The sequence below is a fragment of the Schistocerca cancellata genome, chromosome 7, assembly GCF_023864275.1.
Source record: "Schistocerca cancellata isolate TAMUIC-IGC-003103 chromosome 7, iqSchCanc2.1, whole genome shotgun sequence".
Taxonomy (NCBI): domain Eukaryota; kingdom Metazoa; phylum Arthropoda; class Insecta; order Orthoptera; family Acrididae; genus Schistocerca; species Schistocerca cancellata.
The window spans coordinates 455,663,614-455,678,441 of NC_064632.1; positions in this window are offsets into that span (position 1 = coordinate 455,663,614).

Here is a 14,828-nt window from a genome sequence, read left to right on the forward strand (position 1 = left end):
TGAAATGGGCATGTACCCATAGGCTCTGTACGTTCATGGCAGAGCGTTGCATCGTCTGGCTAATCTCGATACCTCCTTCATCTCATACAGAGGGGAGGACGCGAATCCGTCGTCTTCCAGGGGAACACCAGTACTGCGAGACGGAGACAAACTTTCGGCGGCTCATTTATGTTCTGAGAAACAGGCACTTGGGCATCCATGAGTCCAGTGGAGCGCCTGCTAGGCACAAAGACGTCCAAAAAGTACCGCACACTAGTTGCAGACCTTGTACACCTCTTCATGACGATAATGTTTCTTGATGCAGTAGCACTTTTCAACAAGATAATGCGCCATCTCATAAGGCGAGGTGTGTGATGGAGTGGTTCGAGGAACACAGTGGCGTGTTTGTTGATGTGATGGCCTCGCTACTCATCAATTATGAACCCAATCGACCAAATCTGGAATGCGACTGAACGTAGTGTCAGAGCTCATCGCCGTCCTCCCCTGATTTTACGGGAAGTAGGTGACATGTGTGAGCAGATGTGATGCCAACTCTCTCCAGTGACCTATCAAGGCCTCATTGGTTCCATGGCACGATGTGCTGCTGCTGTTATCTGTGCCAAAGGTAGACATAACGACTATTAGGTAGGTGGTCACAATGTTCTGGCTGATCAGCCAGAGACTTGGACAACAGAAGCTAGAGCATTAAGCTAAACTGTATTAATTTCTCACGTATTTTGTTTAACCGAGTGAAATCTATTGAAGCGTATGAAAGTCGATGAAGTACACCGAAGAGCCTAAGCAGCTGGTATAGGCATGCACGTTCAATACGGAGAAATACACTCCTGGAAATTGAAATAAGAACACCGTGAATTCATTGTCCCAGGAAGGGGAAACTTTATTGACACATTCCTGGGGTCAGATACATCACATGATCACACTGACAGAACCACAGGCACATAGACACAGGCAACAGAGCATGCACAATGTCGGCACTAGTACAGTGTATATCCACCTTTCGCAGCAATGCAGGCTGCTATTCTCCCATAGAGACGATCGTAGAGATGCTGGATGTAGTCCTGTGGAACGGCTTGCCATGCCATTTCCACCTGGCGCCTCAGTTGGACCAGCGTTCGTGCTGGACCTGCAGACCGCGTGAGACGACGCTTCATCCAGTCCCAAACATGCTCAATGGGGGACAGATCCGGAGATCTTGCTGGCCAGGGTAGTTGACTTACACCTTCTAGAGCACGTTGGGTGGCACGGGATACATGCGGACGTGCATTGTCCTGTTGGAACAGCAAGTTCCCTTGCCGGTCTAGGAATGGTAGAACGATGGGTTCGATGACGGTTTGGATGTACCGTGCACTATTCAGTGTCCCCTCGACGATCACCAGTGGTGTACGGTCAGTGTAGGAGATCGCTCCCCACACCATGATGCCGGGTGTTAGCCCTGTGTGCCTCGGTCGTATGCAGTCCTGATTGTGGCGCTCACCTGCACGGCGCCAAACACGCATACGACCATCATTGGCACCAAGGCAGAAGCGACTCTCATCGACACGTCTCCATTCGTCCCTCCATTCACGCCTGTCGCGACACCACTGGACGCGGGCTGCACGATGTTGGGGCGTGAGTGGAAGACGGCCTAACGGTGTGCGGGATCGTAGCCCAGCTTCATGGAGACGGTTGCGAATGGTCCTCGCCGATACCCCAGGAGCAACAGTGTCCCTAATTACGCTGGGAAGTGGCGGTGCGGTCCCCTACGGCACTGCGTAGGATCCTACGGTCCTGGAATTATAACAAGCTCGAATGCTAAGACTGACCAGAAAGAATACGCGTGGTCACCAGGTTTGATACAGGCAAATGCAAACAGAGGAATTCGCTCTTGTCTTGCATCAAATTGTCGAGTGTCTGAGCAAGGTGACTCGTACCGCGCTGAAACGATTGCGAGAGTAATTATGTGAACACTTCTTCATAGGCTCGTCATAACTCTTGAGGAGTTAAACTGCAAACCCTTCTAGTAGGGAGAATTGCACCGAGCACTGACAGTTAACGCAAGCGAACGATTTGAGGACAACGACATACGCGTATTCCAGCCAAATAGCGTGTACTATACCATTCAACTTAGCTATGGAATAACTAGGACTCAGCTTCACCGGAGACCTAGGAACTGTATAGACTCGTGTTTAAGAGTCGAGAGAGATTTTGAATAGATTCTCAGATTCGCAGCTGGCGCCGACGGCAGCCAATGCCGCCGACGAAAGGCTATCACACGCGCTCGCGCTACCCCAGCAAGTAACATTCAATTGACACTCGGAACTGCGGTCGTCTCCGTCTCTCCTATTGTTTCATACATTCATCCATGACCTGTAGTTAAACATATTCACGATTTTTGAGCTTAGTTGAAACACATGATTTATCCGTTTTAACTAAAAGGATTGTTCATCCACTGCAGAGCGCTTTAATATTAACGTATACTATACAGGCCACATTCAGTTTTCGGGATATTCATTGTGAATTTTTAGCTTAATTGATATCTCTATCCATAATTTATTTAATTAGTATCTATCTTATCGACACCCAGACACGGTCATCAACCATGTTATTATTGAAGAACCTTAGAGTAGTTAGGAATTCCGATTCACAGTTCTGAACACCCGATATCAATATTTTACCAACCTATGCGTATTAAAATTATCATAGACATGTCAGAAAGTCATACATAGAGTAAAACATGGACCTTAAAAACGAAAATCTCAGATTTTCATTGTTTTGCTAACGTATAGTTACGCGTGAACACATACACTAATTTCTGTTACCAACCTATGTGTATTAAAATTATCATTGACATGTCAGAAAGTCATGCATAGAGTAAAAAATGAACCTTAAAAACGAAAATCTCAGATTTTCATTGTTTTGCTAACGTATAGTTACGCGTGAACACATACACTAATTTCTGTTAGCGATAACGATTCCTTGACAGGGAATGTAGTGAAACTACATCTCTGTCCGTACTGCTGCACTCTTCTGAACTCTGCATGGTGAGCTGGTGTTTTCCTACCTTGCAGGCCATAGGTTCCTTACAAATTCCTGAGAGACTCACAAAAGGTCCTTGTGCAACTGTGGTAGGAAGATAGAGCAGAACCAGTTTCATACATGTTAGGACTCTACGGCACAGAGCTTTACGCATCGCCTGGACCCGTCAACACTGAGATTGGACTGTTGACGACTGCAAACATGTTGCCTGGTCAGACGAGTCTCACTTAAAATTGTATCGGGTGGATTGACGTGCATGGGTATGAAGACACTCTCATGAATCCGTGGACCCTGCATGTCAGCAGGGGCTGTTCAAGCTGGTGGAGGCTCTGTAATGGAGTGGTGCTTGTGCAGTTGCAATGATATGGGACCCCTGATACGTCTCGATACGACTCTGACAGCTGACACGTATGTAAGCATCTTGTTTGATCACCTGCATCCATTCTTGTCCATTGTGCATTCCGAAGGACTTGGGCAATTTCAGCAAAAGAATGCAATACCCCCCACGTACGGAATTGCTACAGAGTGCTTGCAGGAACACTCTTCTGCTGGCCGCCAACCTCCCTAGACACGAACATTATTGCGCATATCTGGGATGACTTGTAAAGTGTTGTTTAGAAGAGATCTCCACCCCTCGTACTTTTACTAATTTATGGGCAGCTCTGAAGGATTCATAATGTCAGTTCTTTCGAGCACTACTTCAGACATTAGTCGAGTCCATGCAACGTCGTGATGTTGGACTTCTACGTGCACGCGGGGGCCTTACACGATATTAGGCAGGTGTACCAATTTGTTTGGCTCTTCAGTGTATATTTAGAAACTGAGTCCCAGAAATTTTGAGCATTCAAAAAAAAATTTCGGGACATCGTATTTTATGATGGAAAACCGGGGAAGTCCCCGTTTTTCGGGATGTATGGTCGCTCTACTCTATGCATGGCGTCGAATCTAATATAACCTAATCTTGCTGCGTGGAACTGCGCATGACCTGTTCGACAGTTCCACTCACCCAGTACTGACGAACAGTTTGTACGACAGGATATGTCGCTTCAGGAAAGACCAACATGGATAGAAATAACTGGGTTTTCTTTTATCCAACATGCTGACCGTGCTGTGACGTCGTAGACGTATCTGTTTACATTTCCTGACAGTTCTGATGGCATAACAGATAACGCCCCTGGATGTAGGTGTACGTCGTGATTCTGCTCCCATGACGTATAGTAGCGATACTCGTATCTACACATTCTCCACTTTGGATTTATTTTTTTAGGTGTTGCCAGTTTCACTAATTTCGGTGAACATAAATCTTATATCACTTGGGTAATCTGCTACTTTCACAAATATGAAATGTAGATTTGATTTTTATTGTAGTGATTGCTGTTTAAATTCTGTTGTGTTTCCACATAATATTCGTTCACTACGGTTTCTGAATGTCCTCGCTCTCTATAACCGACCTGCTTGACATCCACTGGGACGCTAGAAACTACAGACGAGGACCACAGCGCTTGCTGATTCCAGCGAGGAGTAATTTCTTCTGTGCTGTACATAGATGCTTAATGGCTGTCACCATCATTATCTGTCCTGTTACTTCAGTAATTTCTACCCCGGGTTATGCGTCTTTTACTATTTTAAATTCATGACTCACTTCTGTTTACACACTGGTCAGCCAGAACTATAGGGCCACAGACCTACTGTCGACCCTGTCCATGCGATATTCGCGTCACCAGGCGAGGATGACTGTTAGATACACGCATGGCGCATGTAGTATCAGTGAGCATGTCGTCCAGATGTAGAATGGGGAAGGCACGCCACCTGTTTTAGTTCGACCGAGGACAGAGTGTGATGGCCCGGGTGCTTAGCACGAGCATTACGGAAACTGCACGATTAGTCGAGTGTTCGAGAAGGGCATGATCATGCATGGTCGTGTGTTGCATGATAAGTGTGTTTAATGCGTAGCGAAAGCAAGGTGAAACCACGTCCAGAAATTGTGTGGTTGGGCAGCCACTCCTTATTACAGATGTCGAACGTCGTAGTCTGTGCAGACTCTTAACCAGGACAGGTGGTGACCCGTGGCGGAATGAACGTTGGATTTTAATGTTCGCAGTGTACCAGTGTGTCTGGTCATACAGTTCACCGAACACTCCTAACGATGGGCCTCTGCAGCCAACGACCCATGCAAGTGCCAATGTTAACACCATGATATCAGCAGCTACGACTGAAATGTGCACGTAACCATCGGCACAGGTCGTTGGCGCAGTGCGAGATCGTTGCGTGATCTGATAAATCCAGATACCTAGATCATGTGAGGGGGCGAATTCAGAGGAACAGCTCCATTACAACTGTACTGCAGGACGGAGACAAGCTGGCAGCGGCTCGATTGTGCACTGGAGATCATTCGAGAGGGCATCTGTGGGTCCAGTGGAGCTCGTGCAGGGCACCATGATCCCCAAGAAGTATCATACACTAATTGCATACCACGCACACCCCTTTCTGACTATTCTGACTATCATGTTTTCCAAACGCAGTGGCATTTTTCAATAGTGTGGCGAGTTCCAATTCGTATGTTGGTCCCCTCAACTCACTATATCAGAAGCCGATCGAACACATCTGGGATGTGAGTAGAGATGGGGGATCCGCTCTTGAACTAATTCATAGAGTTCAATCTTTCAAAGGAGTAAACAATCAGTGATTCAGAAAAAAAGAACGGTAGCTCCAAACGTTTCCCACGGCAGAGAGAGAGAGAGAGAGAGACGGAGCATATCAGCAGCGCCTCTGCTGGTCAGAGCACAGTGCACGCCACACAACACAGCCAGCGCCGGCCTCTGCCCTGCTTCTACCTTGGCTGCCTGCATTGTGCAGTGCCCCATTGGATTTTGTGTTTCACATATGCCGTGCCGTCTCTGTGCGTCGTCTGCCGTGTGCACTGTGCAGTGTCTGGCGCAGCTTAACTTCGCATCGCACTCTCTCGGCGATCGTTTCAGTTGCACATCCTGTCCTCTGGGCAGTTGATGCGAGCAACAGGACAGAGAGCCACCTAGCGGATAACATAGGAACTACTTGCAAAAACCTGCTCGCATGGGGAACGGACGATTTGTCTTGGAGCAGGTGAGTTCACCGCTCCCCCCCACCCTTGGAACTCGCCCGCTCAACGCTCACCCCACCGTCTCGACTCTAGAGAGCGTCGAGCAAAGCGACTCAGGTGTCACTCTGGTCTCTGCGGTCTCAGCTCACGCAGTAATACAGCTCGCGGCTCGACCTGCTCGACTCAGCGCCTCTGCATCGGAGTTCGTCCCCACTGGATATTTTTCTTCGTAGTAATACCGCTATGTATATTACATTATTATGTTATGTATACATCAATTGTTTTTATTTTATTTTTATTTGTTTAAACTGATTAGATTAGGTTCCTGATGACTTCTCTTACTATAGGATTTTTATTATGGACACTCAAATTTACGCTTTAATTACGAGCGAACCGATAAACGTATCGCAAAATGTGATACACCAATATTTTCCTTGTTTTATTCTGCGTAAGGCTATATGCAGCACTTTCGTTTTACAGTGAAATTTATATTTTTTTTTCTTATTCTCGTACGGATTTTGTGATTTTAGGCGTCTTCGAAAGGAAACGTTCACTTTAAAAATATATGGCTTGCAATGTATTTGTATGAGGTTAATGAAATTTTAATACATTATAGACAAATATATTGTTAATGTAAATCTCAAGTTACAACATTTTCTGATCACCCAAAAAACCACGATAGTGCAAAATAAATCAATAATCAAAAACTTTGCCATATCGTGGAAATTTCAATAAACAATACAAAATTCTTACTCATTATCTGTGTTACTTCAAAATAGGATCAAATAAGATCAAAATCTTCCCCATGAACCATGGACCTTGCCGTTGGTGTGGAGGCTTGCGTGCCTCAGCGATACAGATAGCCGTACCGCAGGTACAACCACAACGGAGGGGTATCTATTGAGAGGCCAGACAAACGTGTGGTTCCTGAAGAGGGGCAGCAGCCTTTTCAGTAGTTGCAAGGGCAACAGTCTGGATGATTGACTGATCTGGCCTTGTAACAATAACCAAAACGGCCTTGCTGTGCTGGTACTGCGAACGGCTGAAAGCAAGGGGAAACTACGGCCGTAATTTTTCCCGAGGGCATGCAGCTTTACTGTATGATTAAATGATGATGGCGTCCTCTTGGGTAAAATATTCCGGAGGTAAAATAGTCCCCCATTCGGATCTCCGGGCGGGGACTACTCAAAAGGATGTCGTTATCAGGAGAAAGAAAACTGGCATTCTACGGATCGGAGCGTGGAATGTCAGATCCCTTAATCGGGCAGGTAGGTTAGAAAATTTAAAAAGGGAAATGGATAGGTTAAAGTTAGATATAGTGGGAATTAGTGAAGTTCGGTGGCAGGAGGAACAAGACTTCTGGTCAGGTGACTACAGGGTTATAAGCACAAAGTCAAATAGGGGTAATGCAGGAGTAGGTTTAATAATGAATAGTAAAGTAGGAATGCGGGTAAGCTACTACAAACAGCATAGTGAACACATTATTGTGGCCAAGATAGATACGAAGCCCACACCTACTACAGTAGTACAAGTTTATATGCCAACTAGCTCTGCAGATGACGAAGAAATTGAAGAAATGTATGATGAAATAAAAGATATTATTCAGATAGTGAAGGGAGACGAAAATATAATAGTCATGGGTGACTGGAATTCGAGTGTAGGAAAAGGGAGAGAAGGAAACGTAGTAGGTGAATATGGATTGGGGCTAAGAAATGAAAGAGGAAGCCGCCTGGTAAAATTTTGCACAGAGCACAACTTAATCATAGCTAACACTTGGTTTAAGAATCATGATAGAAGGTTGTATACATGGAAGAACCCTGGAGATACTAAAAGGTATCAGATAGATTATATAATGGTAAGACAGAGATTTAGGAACCAGGTTTTAAATTGTAAGACATTTCCAGGGGCAGATGTGGACTCTGACCACAATCTATTGGTTATGACCTGTAGATTAAAACTGAAGAAACTGCAAAAAGGTGGGAATTTAAGGAGATGGGACCTGGATAAACTGAAAGAACCAGAGGTTGTACAGAGTTTCAGGGAGAGCATAAGGGAACAATTGACAGGAATGGGGGAAAGAAATACAGTAGAAGAAGAATGGGTAGCTTTGAGGGATGAAGTAGTGAAGGCAGCAGAGGATCAAGTAGGTAAAAAGACGAGGGCTAGTAGAAATCCTTGGGTAACAGAAGAAATATTGAATTTAATTGATGGAAGGAGAAATATATAAATGCAGTAAATGAAGCAGGCAAAAAGGAATACTAACGTCTCAAAAATGAGATCGACAGGAAGTGCAAAATGGCTAAGCAGGGATGGCTAGAGGACAAATGTAAGGATGTAGAGGCTTATCTCACTAGGGGTAAGATAGATACTGCCTACAGGAAAATTAAAGAGACCTTTGGAGATAAGAGAACCACTTGTATGAACATCAAGAGCTCAGATGGAAACCCAGATCTAGGCAAAGAAGGGAAAGCAGAAAGGTGGAAGGAGTATATAGAGGGTCTATACAAGGGCGATGCACTTGAGGACAATATTATGGAAATAGAAGAGGATGTAGATGAAGATGAAATGGGAGATACGATACTGCGTGAAGAGTTTGACAGAGCACTGAAAGACCTGAGTCGAAACAAGGCCCCCGGAGTAGACAACATTCCATTGGAACTACTGACGGCCTTGGGAGAGCCAGTCCTGACAAAACTCTACCTTCTGGCGTGCAAGATGTATGAAACAGGCGAAATACCCTCAGACTTCAAGAAGAATATAATAATTCCAATCCCAAAGAAACCAGGTGTTGACAGATGTGAAAATTACCGGACAATCAGCTTAATAAGCCACAGCTGCAAAGTACTAACACGAATTCTTTACAGACGAATGGAAAAACTAGTAGAAGCCAACCTTGGGGAAGATCAGTTTGGATTCCGTAGAAATACTGGAACACGTGAGACAATACTGACCTTACGACTAATCTTAGAAGAAAGATTAAGGAAAGGCAAACCTACGTTTCTAGCATTTGTAGAATTAGAGAAAGCTTTTGACAATGTTGACTGGAATACTCTTTCAAATTCTAAAGGTGGCAGGGGTAAAATACAGGGAGCGAAAGGCTATTTACAATTTGTACAGAGACCAGATGGCAGTTATAAGAGTCGAGGGACATGAAATGGAAGCAGTGGTTGGGAAGGGAGTAAGACAGGGTTGTAGCCTCTCCCCGATGTTATTCAATCTGTATATTGAGCAAGCAGTAAAGGAAACAAAAGAAATATTTGGAGTAGGTATTAAAATCCATGGAGAAGAAATAAAAACTTTGAGGTTCGCCGATGACATTGTAATTCTGTCAGAGACAGCAAAGGACTTGGAAGGGCAGTTGAACGGAATGGATGGTGTCTTGAAGGGAGGATATAAGATGAACATCAACAAAAGCAAAACGAGGATAATGGAATGTAGTCGAATTAAGTCGGGTGATGCTGAGGGAATTAGATTAGGAAATGAGACACTTAAAGTAGTAAAGGAGTTTTGCTATTTGGGAAGCAAAATAACTGATGATGGTCGAAGTAGAGAGGATATTAAATGTAGACTGGCAGTGGCAAGGAAAGCGTTTCTGAAGAAGAGAAATTTGTTAACATCGGGTATAGATTTAAGTGTCAGGAAGTCATTTCTGAAAGTATTTGTATGGAGTGTAGCCATGTATGGAAGTGAAACATGGACGGTAAATAGTTTGGACAAGAAGAGAATAGAAGCTTTTGAAATGTGGTGCTACAGAATAATGCTGAAGATTAGATGGGTAGATCACATAACTAATGTGGAAGTAGGGATTGGTTGGTAGGACATGTTCTGAGGCATCAAGGGATCACCAATTTAGTATTGGAGGGCAGCGTGGAGGGTAAAAATCGTAGGGGGAGACCAAGAGATGAATACACTAAGCAGATTCAGAAGGATGTAGGTTGCAGTAGGTACTGGGAGATGAAGAAGCTTGCACAGGATAGAGTAACATGGAGAGCTGCATCAAACCAGTCTCAGGACTGAAGACCACAACAACAACAACAACAAGATCAAAATACAGGTATAGTACTGGAATAAACCAAGTTTAAAGGGCAATGTGCCTTCCATTTATTTTCTATTGTAAATGATTGGTGAGTCATGAAAAAGAGCTAATTCATTTCAGGGAGTGAACAGTTCTGATCCAATCTCTGAAAAGAACAGTTTTGCCCATCTCTAGATGTGACTGAACGTAACATCAGAGCTCATCACCACCCTACCCAGAATTTACGAGAAGTAGATGACGTGTGTGTGTGTGTGTGTGTGTGTGTGTGTGTGTGTGTGTGTGTGTGCGCACATGTGACCTATGAAGGCCTCATAGCATCCATGGCAAGACGCTTCGCCGATGTTATCAGAGCCGAAGGTGGATATATCGGCTGTTAGCTAGGTGGTCAATTTATTCTGACTGATCAGTACATATAACTGGAGCTTTTTTCACTTTTATGTTTAGATGTTTGTTGATTGGATGGTTTATCATGACAAAAATGATAGTTCTGACTTATTTTTTAAGGTTTGTCGTTGTTACAAGGACATTAATTACAATTATTTGAATATTTGTATTCTAGAACATTCGAATATCGAAATAAAAGTTATATTTAATTGCTGTAAAATGGCCTATATTCGTTACTGTCAGCTGCGGTACCACCACTAAATATTTTCCAACGAGTGACCAATGATCTGCGTACAGTGTTGTGCCAGTACAACACGATTTAAATGTTTATAGTATGTGGTCACTGTTTTAATGAAGTACAGGTAAATGTTTAACAGCTCAGGGTTTTTCTTTTCAGTAAATCTATCTATCGACAGCATGTCGGATAGAAATTGAAATCTACTCTAATTTTTCTTTTTACTTGCTCAACGAAGACAGGTGACTGCGGAAAGCTACTTCTGTTGAAACACATGCATATTCATAAACCGAAATTTTTGCTCGTAAGAAATGCGTTCCCACATGTACGCTGATTGCTTCCTATAACACAAGCGTCGTTCCGTAACGCATGACAACTATGATATGTCATGAGAACATGTGGCATCACCGTAATCGCAGTGAGTAATCCGAAAGCCTCAGGTAAACTGTGCCGAAACCAACCGACAGATTGAGCCTGCATCCCTGAAACATTCAGTATTGTCGGCAATACACAAAATTGACGTAAGCAAAGTGATCAGCGGGCTTAAGGGGAAATTGCCTTTCTCGTTGGCAGAAATGCTCCTCTATGTGAAACTACGAGCAGCTGTGGGTGATGGACGACACCCACGAAGTTCATGCTCACTCTGGTGTATGACAGCCACGTATTGCATAGTGTCATCCTGTTAAGGACGCCACACTGTCAATGCCCAATACTACCTCTCCTTCCAGCTGTACCACCTGCGATGCACACTTCGGTGAAATCATTCGCCACTGCTGGCAAATGCAGTCACATTCCATGACGACGTTACAGCCACATTTCAGGCGTCATCAATAATTGTGCACAGCGGCGGAGGTGTGAAATTTTCCCATACTCTACCTAATCACCAGACGTCGTTCCATACAACATTAGCCTAATTACCGACCTGAAGAAACCACTACGTGGGACACGTTTTACGAAACGGCTACAAGCGGCACACATCGATGTCAATTACAATGGCACTCAATGCCTTCGCCATCGTTGGCAATGCTTGTGGAGGCACTGATGGATTATTTGAAGGACAGCAGTTGACTCTGATTTACTTTTGTTCCAATTGCACTAGTGCACAATGAACTTTCACTGAGGACCAAATTGTGTGTTTCATGTCAGTCTTAACCGTGGCCATCTGTACTCGAATTTTGGGATTTAGATATACATTGCACTACCAGCTCAATGTACATCCAGGAATTCCCATGTTGACACGTAATAGCAAGTTATACGACAGATGTCATGATTTACGGAACGACTCTTATAAATCTCTTGTAACGTGCGCGTGGGGCACACAATACTCGGTAAAGCCTGTACGAGGTGCATTCAAGTTCTAAGGGCTCCGATTTTTTTCTAATTAACCACTCTCGAAATCGATGAAACTGGCGTTACTTCTCGAAGAAATCGCCCTGCAGATGTACACATTTTTCACAACGCGGACGCCATCATTCCATGGCAGCAGCGAAGGCTTCTTTAGGAGTCTGTTTTGAGCACTGGAAAATCGCTGAGGCAATAGCAGCACGGCTGGTGAATGTGCGGCCGCGGAAAGTGTCTTTCATTGTTGGAGAAAGCCAAAAGTCACTAGGAGCCAGGTCAGGAGAGTAGGGAGCATGAGGAATCACTTCAAAGTTGTTATCACGAAGAAACTGTTGCGTAACGTTAGCTCGATGTGCGGGTGCTTCGTCTTGGTGAGACAGCACACACGCAGCCATTCCCGGACGTTTTTGTTGCAGTGCAGGAAGGAATTTGTTCGTTAAAACATTTTCGTAGGATGCACCTGTTACCGTAGTGCCCTTTGGAACGCAATGGGTAAGAATTACGCCCTCGCTGTCCCTGAACATGGACAACATCATTTTTTCAGCGCTGGCGGTTACCCGAAATTTTTTCGGTGGCGGTGAATCTGTGTGCTTCCATTGAGCTGACTGGCGCTTTGTTTCTGGATTGAAAAATGGCATCCACGTCTCATCCATTGTCACAGCCAATGAAAAGAAAGTCCCATTCATGGTGTCGTTGCGCGTCAACATTGCTTGGCAACATGCCACACGGGCAGCCATGTGGTCGTTCGCCACCATTCGTGGCACCCACCTGGATGACACTTTTCGCATTTTCAGGTCGTCACGCAGGATTGTGTGCACAGAACCCACAGAAATGCCAAATCTGGAGGCGATCTGTTCAACAGTCATTTGGGGATCCCCCAAAACAATTCTCTCCACTTTCTCGATCATGTCGTCAGACCGGCTTGTGCGAGCCCGAGTTTGTTTCGGTTTGTTGTCACACGATGTTCTGCCTTCATTAAACTGTCGGACCCACGAACGCACTTTCGACACATCCATAACTCCATCACCACATGTCTCCTTCAACTGTCGATGAATTTCAATTGGTTTCACACCACGCAAATTCAGAAAACCAATGATTGCACGCTGTTCAAGTAAGGAAAACGTCACCATTTTAAGCATTTAAAACAGTTCTCATTCTCGCCGCTGGCTGTAAAATTCCATCTGCCGTACGGTGCTGCCATCTCTGGGACGTATTGACAATGAACGTGGCCTCATTTTAAAACAATGCGCATGTTTCTATCTCTTTCCAGTCTGGAGAAAAAAATCGGAGGCCTTAGAACTTGAATGCACCTTGTACTATGGTAAGTGAGCGGGGTTCACCTTTTGAGAAAGGATTTTTGTATAGATATCGACCGCATGTACCTGAATGGTGGCAAATCAGACAAACACACACTCTGTAATAACAATGATCTGTCAAGTAAGTCCAAAATGCAACTACACGTCAGTATGGACCAAAATCAACATTGAAGGTGCTACCAATTTAATAATAATACGTTCGCCAGACTAATTAGGCATTAACTGATTTTCTTCCCTGTACAAGTTGGTGTATATTCATGCAAAACAACATGTAGTAACACTGCATAATATAGTAAAATTTTAGAACCAGAAAATCTATTGAACCGATAGTTTCACGTTCTGTACTGATATGGAGAACCCATGAATACGTAACACTACACTACAATGTATACTACAAAACTTTATACTGTCTATTAATCTTATTAAAATCGGGCATAGGTTACCCTAGGAATAGCACTTTCGAGCCACACACAGAATGTCAATTTTGATAAAGATAAAACACTGATTTCAATTCTATCACAATATTGCTTGACATTTGACATACACATTAATATTCACATTGAAACTCGTTTACAATTCTCTTAACACAATGGCATGAAACAAAAAAGAAATGAAAGCAAAACATTAATTACACAAGTTTATCGAAAAATCAGAAGAAAAAGAATTACTTATTTGTACAATAGTACAGCGTTATTGTTGTTACACTCTGTCCATTGCACTATAGCGCTTTCAAACCTGACATGATAGACATGTATTGAATAAGGAATCACTGAAATTTGACTGCTTAATTTAGTAAAATGAGAATGCAGAATTTCGTCGAAATACCACTGTACCTGCATATATCCTACGACAAATTCTGATCATCGCACCAGAACAGAGACTGAAGCGAGTGCCTATAAACAATTTTCACTGTATTTTCTTCGTCGAGATCACTTGCTAACAAATCAAGTAACCCCCACTTCTCTGCTGAAGAACGGAGTACGAGTCAGCAAACCCAAAGCGTATTAGGGGCAGTATTTCCTTGGGAACTCTACATCAGAGAGCTTCCTCCCCTCCGCTACTGAATAATTCAGACTTTTCCACTGTTTCGCAAATGCCGAAGGGTACGGCTTATTGGAATATTTACGTTGCGCATCTGGGTAAGACTTCTTGCTATATCCCAGCAGCCGAGTAACGTCCGTGAGAATCTGTTGTCTTTCCAGTCAGACAACAACCACGCACCCAGCACTGTATGCTAGTAGACACGGAATTATAGTAAAAGTTGAAATACTGTAGCTTCATATTTTGAATCTGGTTGCTATTAATGAACACAATTTATACCTCATGTAACGAAGTGCAGTAAGTGTTGATTCACAAATTACATTTCGATTAAATGTGAGTAATTAGTAATTTTAACCAACGTGTGTTTTCCAGTAGGACCAC